Genomic DNA, 7,462 nt, shown 5'->3' with positions numbered 1-7,462 from the left:
CTTTGACACAAGCCACAGCAAATCTATGCCAAATTGGCAGTCCAATTCAAAGAAGCACTGTCATAAATAAATAAATAAATAAAAGGGAGGAACAACTTAACTCCAAAATTAGGGAATACAAATGATGGAAAACGAGAATACACCCAGAATCCCAATTTAAAATTAAAAGTTACGAAAAAACAAAAACATAAGCATTCCTTAAAAATAAAAAACACAAGAAAACACAAGAGACACAAAATCATATTGCTTTACAGGGGCAAGCATATTACCAGAAAGCCCCAAAGAGCCCTAAATTCCGCGGATAGATACAGTCAAGGCCTGAAAACTTGAGAAAAACCTGCAACACGAAGCATGAATATAAGCAAGGGAAAGACCGAATAGACAATAGATGAGCAGCTGATTGTGAAACGAAGAAACCATTAAGTACACTCCACTTGAACTTTAAGAAAACATAAACTTCCGCGTCAGCTCCACCGTGCAAATGGATCAACTAGAAATTCAAATTCTAATTGGACAGTGACAACCAGAAAGACATCATCGGAAACCAAATAAAGACGTCCCAGTAAACTGCATGCATGTCTACATTTCACCATAAAGGAACACCTTCCACGCCTAATCAGGCAAAAGAACTTCACACCAGGCATGAAATGCAGCACAGAAACCCTAGTTCTATCCACATAAATTAAAAACCACGACAAACCCTAGACTCTCAACAGTGAAGGAAACCGGATTTGTAGAAGTAGGTAACAAAATCACCACGACCAAACCAAGATAAAACAACCCTAAAATGAGAAGAAAAACAAAAACAAATGCAAATGCTTCCAAATGTGATGAAACATCTCACGAAACATTTACAAATTCGAACAGCTTAAAACCCTAGAACGAAGTGGAGTAAAAGGAACGAAAAATCAACAGAGACGATACAACAACAGATACTGTAGAACCAGATTCAAACAAAATGAATAGAGCAAATGGTAGACTTACTTGTTCGGCTTTGACCAGAAACAAAGCCTTGTGATGCTTTCTGGTAAGAGAAATGAATGAAAGCATGAGAAAAAAACAAGGAAGAAGTAGAGGAAGAGAAGGAGAAATGAGTGAGAGAGAGAGAGTGTTGCAGAACCCAACAAGGCAGGAAAAGCACCCGCCCAGCGGGAACGAAATACAAGAAAAATAGGAGGTGAGAGAGAAAACCCCAAAATTTTCACTAATTCCTTGTAGCCCCTATTTCTCATTTCTTATACTTACAACTCCCGATAATTGTATAATTAATTACCAGTTCCGCAATTTTATATTTTTATTAGATGATTTAGTGCTCAAATCAAAAATATCTTTTACTGTCTGGATTGTTCGGAGATTTGAGAGTAGTCACGTGTGAGTTTCTTATATAACTCAGATAGACACGTGCCATCCGTTTAACTTGGATTGTTTGTCCGAGACTCATGGTTTTATTGCATCATATCGGTTTGGGTATCGGTCACTTGTAAAATATGTACGATACTGATACGGAATCAGCACGGATAAGACAAATTGGCCCTGATTTTCCTTAAAAAAATAAGTTTCTTGACTGTTTTACCCCTTGTTCATCGTGCCACTGATATGATATCAGCATGGTATCGGGATCAGTAAACTATCGAAATCGATAAATATCTCCCGATACAAGCAATACGATATCGATACCGATACCTCAAACCATGCATGTAATTTTGTATGATCAGCCACGTCCCACAACTTTACTTCGTGTACAAATTAGGGTTTGAAATAATGGAATGGGGTCGGATTGATCCTGAGTTTCGACCCGATTCTAGTTCGAATTGGATAGGGATCGGTCTATAATCAACTAAAATATACCTTTAAAGAACAAGGTTTTAGTAATTGGTATCGGTAATGGTATCGGCCTCTGTTGATACCAATCTGGATCAACCATATTGGTCTGGATCGGCTCTATTTTCACTAAAGTATTAATGCTTTTTTTTTTCCATTTTTACCCTTGTTCATACTGATCATTGATACGGGATTGGTATCAGTGTATTGGTCTCCACCGATACTGATACAATCGGCCGGATCAGCTCATCCGATACCGATTCCTCAAACCATGATTATAGAACAAATCGAAATCAGGATCGATCCTATTAAATTTCGACTTGAATCGGATATGGATCAGGATCAGGATCAGGATCAATTCAGAATCGGTCAAGATGTGCCTAACCCTAAAAAATATTGTATTTATCGATGGACCCGAATCAATCAAAATGTACCCTAACCCTAAAAATCTTTTTTACAGATCAACCGATTCAAGTTGGCTGGAATCGGGCTCGGCCTCGGCAGATTCCAATTGAGTCAGCGAATCCAACCAGTCTGAGTCATTATTAAAACATGGGATAGATTGACCATCTAAATATCTAATGGCCAACAACAGCATGTGACCAGTCACTAGGATGATGATGAGTGTACGATGACCGTTGAATTAGGATCCATTTTAGCACCCATAGTTACAGTTTACTCAGATTTTGGTAGCTAAACAAAGCTTGTAATCGTATTAAAATCCTCTACGGTGTAATTATCTTGTAGAGCACTACCGTGCGGGTCTGAGAGCTCGACACGTTGAAGAAGCTTCATCCAACGGTATAAGCTCAATACAAAGCAGTTTTTTTTCTTCTTTTTTCTCGAGCTTGGCACCTTTGGATGTCGCATCATCCACGTGTCGAACTCTCAAGCCCGCATTGCAATGCACTGCAAGATTAGGATATGCAGTGGATATTTTTTCCTTATAAGTTATAAACATCCAATACATTTGATAAAAATCATGGTCAATGAAGAAAAACCCGGTTCAATCCTTATCATTCAACTTTAACTGATCGTTAAACTTCGAGTCCAAGTTTGGTTTGATCAATTATTAAATGTGTCAGGTTCAAGCATCGATAAATGAAATTTGAACATTCCCAGAATCTTAGTGCCAGGTAATGGATCGATGGTCGTAGAGCGGGACTGATCAATAACTGACTATTTATAACCTGATTAGCCTGTTTAATTCCATTTAGTCTGGTTATTGCCTTTTTATAATCCGATTAGCAATTAGCAATCAATAATTGATCAGCCAAATAGAAACATGTCAATGCCTTAATCTTGGAGGTCCAATTATCTAAACTGATGGAAGCGATGCAAGACCTTAAATTGGTGGGGACCAACTATGCCCAATTGAACCTGACCAATAGACACCCCTAAACTAACAAGTGACAATTGAGGGTTGGAAGATGAGATCCATATTAATTGCACGTATTAGCCACATCATCTTATTCTCACGTGTGAAAATTTTCATAGCATATTGGTAAATGGAAATCAAATATGTTTCAAATTTTTTTTTTTTGGTAAAAATATGTTTCAAATTAATGTCCCTTGAAATACGATTTTGTTTTGTTATATTGCTAATGATATTAGAGAAAGAATAGTTTCTTTCTTTCTTTTGTTGCAGGCTTGGGGTGGAACATAGTTTTTGAAAGGGAAAAATTCATAGATCGATCAGATTAGAACAGAAATTACAAGATAAATAGGTTTCAAATTTATTTTATATCCATTACTTGCCATTTTGAAAAGATTTACTCAATCCCCAAAGTTGGTTAGTACTCATGCCATGCAATAATAAAATAAAAACAAATTTTCAAAATTGCCCAAAAATCTGTTGTAAACAAACCACGATGGGGAAAGAGAAGGGAAGGGGTGCGCAACTTTCTCTACTTCTTGTTTTGTTTTTAATTGCTGCTTTAACTCTCGTTTTTGAGTTTCGTGATAAAAAAGTACTCATCGTATATTCATCAGAATAATCAGAGAAAATGACCTCAAACCACCGGACGCCCTTTGGATTCTGACACTCATGGTTCCTAATCTCGAATCGGTATCAGTCGATTTTTGCCAAGATCAATCCGATACACCTGTACAGATAAGAGTAAAAGTTAAAAAGATTGTTTTTTTATTTTTAAAGAAAAACAATGGCAAATGTGTCATATTTGGCCCGATTTTGAGCAGTACAAATCCCAATACACTGATTTGATCCTAATACCGATATTACTAACAATGCTGACAGCCTGACACTATAGCTTTTCTGTTTTACCAAGTTTCCCTCCACCCACGCGAATGGGATCCCATTCACCAAGGGCCATGAAAGCACGGGAATAGGTATCAAGAGGGTATTTTGGAACATACTAAAACCCTAAGAGGGGTTTGTGAACCCTAGCATGGTGGGTGCATCCTCTATGGGTGGAGAGAAACTTAGTCCTCTTTTTTTGGTTTTGTATGTTTTTTTTAATCCGTTTCTTTTCCCTTTGGGCTCTGACGCTATAGATTTGTTTTCATTATTTGGAGGGGGTAATTGAAATTTTGATTTCTATTGTGCACTTTCATCAAATTTCACGGTTGTTTTCTTCATCATGTTTTAAAACAGTTTTTTTACCTTCAATATGGCACCAACTTAATTCTCTAGGAGATTATCCAGCTCAGTAGTCATACACGCTAAATGAGGTTGGGACAATTTTAGAAGTTTGCTTTTATTTTATTCTTGCCTGACTTGAGTACCAAACAACTTTGGGGATTACGAGCCCGTTTGGTAACACTTCATTTTCTTGTTTTTGGTGTTTTTCAGTGTTACTGGCACAAAAAAAGGGAATAAAGTGTTTGGATCCACCGGTCTGTTTTTATGTGCCAGTGAAACAGATCGGGTAAAAAAACACAAGAAAAACAGAAAATTACGAAACAAGGTTTACCTTGTTTCTTCAGTTTTGAAACGCTTCAAGTGAAACAAAAGGATGAAAAAATCGAATGTGTGCCCGATAATTTCTTGCGACCAGCTCCAGAGTTGCTCTTGCTTGCTCCAACGAGAAGCCCCCATTGACATCGTCTTCTCCAACGACATTAGCATATGCGACATTGTCTGCAACTTCTTCTTCTTCTTCCTCTACGCATCTTCCCTATCCCGAAGCCGAAAATCCGTGAGTGTTCCAAGCGAATCTGCGCATCTTCTTTTCTATTCCATAATAGTTACTTAAAACATGTTCTAACTTTTTTTCCTCCCTATTGATACTTTATCCATAAAAAAAAGCAAAAATTTTAAAATTGTTTAAAAGGCATTTGTCTTTCTTTATAGTGGAAAAAAACGGCATTAAAAAAAAATATTTTCATAACTCTAAAAATTTATAACCCACATAACAAATATTAATATTCATTAAGAAATTGCCCAAATGACAACTCAATGGGCATATTTAGAACTTGACACCTTTTACTTTCTCCTTGCTTTATTTCAAAAAGTTCTAAAATTATGGGTATAAAAAAATTTTCAAAAATAATTTGAAATTGATTTATAATTATGTCATTATCAAAAATTGTTATCACCTTACACATTTTTTCAAGTGCATATTTCAAATACCAATTTATCTTTCATTGGGAAAAAATGTTTTATACTAAAAGAATAAAAAAGTGAGGTTACAAATAAGAGGGTGTCAATAAAAAAAATTCCTTTAATTAATAAGACATGAGTTAGTTCTCTACAATTTATGTGTATGTATGACCATATTTTTTACTATTCCATTTGAATTTTGAACTGTTTTAAACAATCCATATAGGACAAAGTTTTTTTACTATCTCATTTTAACTAAGTATGTTCATGATTGCTCTCTTTAAAAAACAAGACAAAAACTAGTGCACATTTGAAAAGCATTCATTTTATTCTTATTTATCCAATTCGTTTCAATGCATTTTAGTATTATTATTTTTTGAATTTTAAATATTATTAATATTTCATCCTTTAATTAAAACACAGTTCTTTCAGTTAAAATCATCCTAAATTGACTTGGACCAAACCAAGCAGTTTTTTTGTCTATTATCCGGTCCAATTTTGAATACTTTTGGGTGGAAGTTATGACTTAAGATGTCCTATACACAAGAGAATATCTATAAGTGGGATGTCAAACCTAGCTCGAACTAGTAAAACCAATTGAAACCAATTGAAAAAACATAGATCGAATAGAATTGATCTTCATTGTATTAGTTTTGGACTGGGTAAGACGAAATTTGTTGAAAATCGAACCATGACAAACCGATCAAAATCTAAACAAAAAATCGGACCGAATGAAACCGATAAAAATGGGATGAACTTATGAATAGGTGAATTGATTATCCTTTGATTTAAATATTAATGAGAAGATTTCTGGTTGCAAGGGGAATTGTTACAAATCAACGAGTATGAGGTTATGCATAGGAAAATTTAAATGCTTCCATTGATCTCCTTGTTCACTATACAAAATTAGTTGGACTGTTAAATGAAATAATGAATGATTTGATAGAAGGGTTCATTTTGCGATTTCAATATTAGCTATCTTCTCACTGAATAATTATCGATTGGTTTCAATATTAGTTTTAATTTTTTAATGATTTCAATATTAGCTATCTTCACTTTATAATGATGAGCAGTGATTTGATTTCTAACAATAATTATGTTACAAACTCTATTTGTCCATTATTTTTACTATTAATCATCTTCTTTTTACAATTTATTCCTCTTTGTTCGGATTACAACATGAATACATCAAATCAATTTCCTTATTCGTACATGTTTATTTGTTTGACTTGGGAAATAAGATTTAAAGTATTTTTACTAAATCTTTCCTCACTATAGGTTATGAATGTAAGGTTTTATTGTGGTTCAAGCCTAAAAGTAAATCAATCTAAACCAATATTAATCTGATACCAAAAAAATTGAAACAAACCGAAACTAACCAAAAACCAAAGTTCATTACCAGTTTGGTTTTGGTCCCACTCATTCTCAGATCGAAACCGAGTCAAGCTGATCGCAACCAGGTCGAACTGACCGTTTGACACCCCTATCTATAAGATCCTTAAAAACATCAGGTGGTAGGTATTGGGAAAGAAAGGGATTCCTTGGCACAATATATATATTTTTTATATATATTTAGAATTGAAGAAAATTAATATATGTGATCAATTTTTACCATTTAAACTGGAAAAAAAAAAATGCTAGCACTAAGAAGAATAACAAGTAGCGTTATAAACTCTATACTTTATAAGTGAACTTTTTAAAAGCATGTAAATTAAATGAGAAAATTATAATTCACCTGTGGGAAGGGATGGATATAAGATCGTAACAATTAACCAATAATAATAATAATAATAAGGTTCATAACTTTGGAGAGAACAATTTTTTCTTTAGGTGAGGGTTTTTTCTAACACTCATGCAATTTGGGGCGAATGGAATGGGAGGATATTGAATCATCAAATAGGGGATTTTAATGGAGGAGAGAGTATGGAACCCAATTATTTGTGAAAGAGTGTATAAAAACATCCGTATGGCATCCTCTCTCTCTTTTTATTTGAAAATTTGAAGAGAAAAACTTCAGTAGATACACTTAACACATGCCATTCTTAATGAAATGAAGTGATGGACACGTAGTGTTTGACC

The 7,462-nt window shown here is 34.5% G+C and overlaps 1 long non-coding RNA gene across 1 annotated transcript; it reads right to left on the bottom strand.

The window, feature by feature from the left end:
• Positions 1–11: 11 nt before the first annotated feature.
• Positions 12–1,252, bottom strand: LOC122658638. Its single transcript, XR_006332471.1, has 3 exons — positions 985–1,252; positions 270–337; positions 12–57 (listed from the first exon to the last, which is right to left on the bottom strand). It is a non-coding gene; the product is annotated as an uncharacterized LOC122658638 (long non-coding RNA).
• Positions 1,253–7,462: the final 6,210 nt, after the last annotated feature.

This window comes from Telopea speciosissima, chromosome 4 (assembly GCF_018873765.1).
Source record: "Telopea speciosissima isolate NSW1024214 ecotype Mountain lineage chromosome 4, Tspe_v1, whole genome shotgun sequence".
In the NCBI taxonomy this organism is placed as follows: domain Eukaryota; kingdom Viridiplantae; phylum Streptophyta; class Magnoliopsida; order Proteales; family Proteaceae; genus Telopea; species Telopea speciosissima.
The sequence above is the reverse complement of the archived record's forward strand: the minus strand, read 5'-3'. Positions and strand labels throughout refer to the sequence as shown.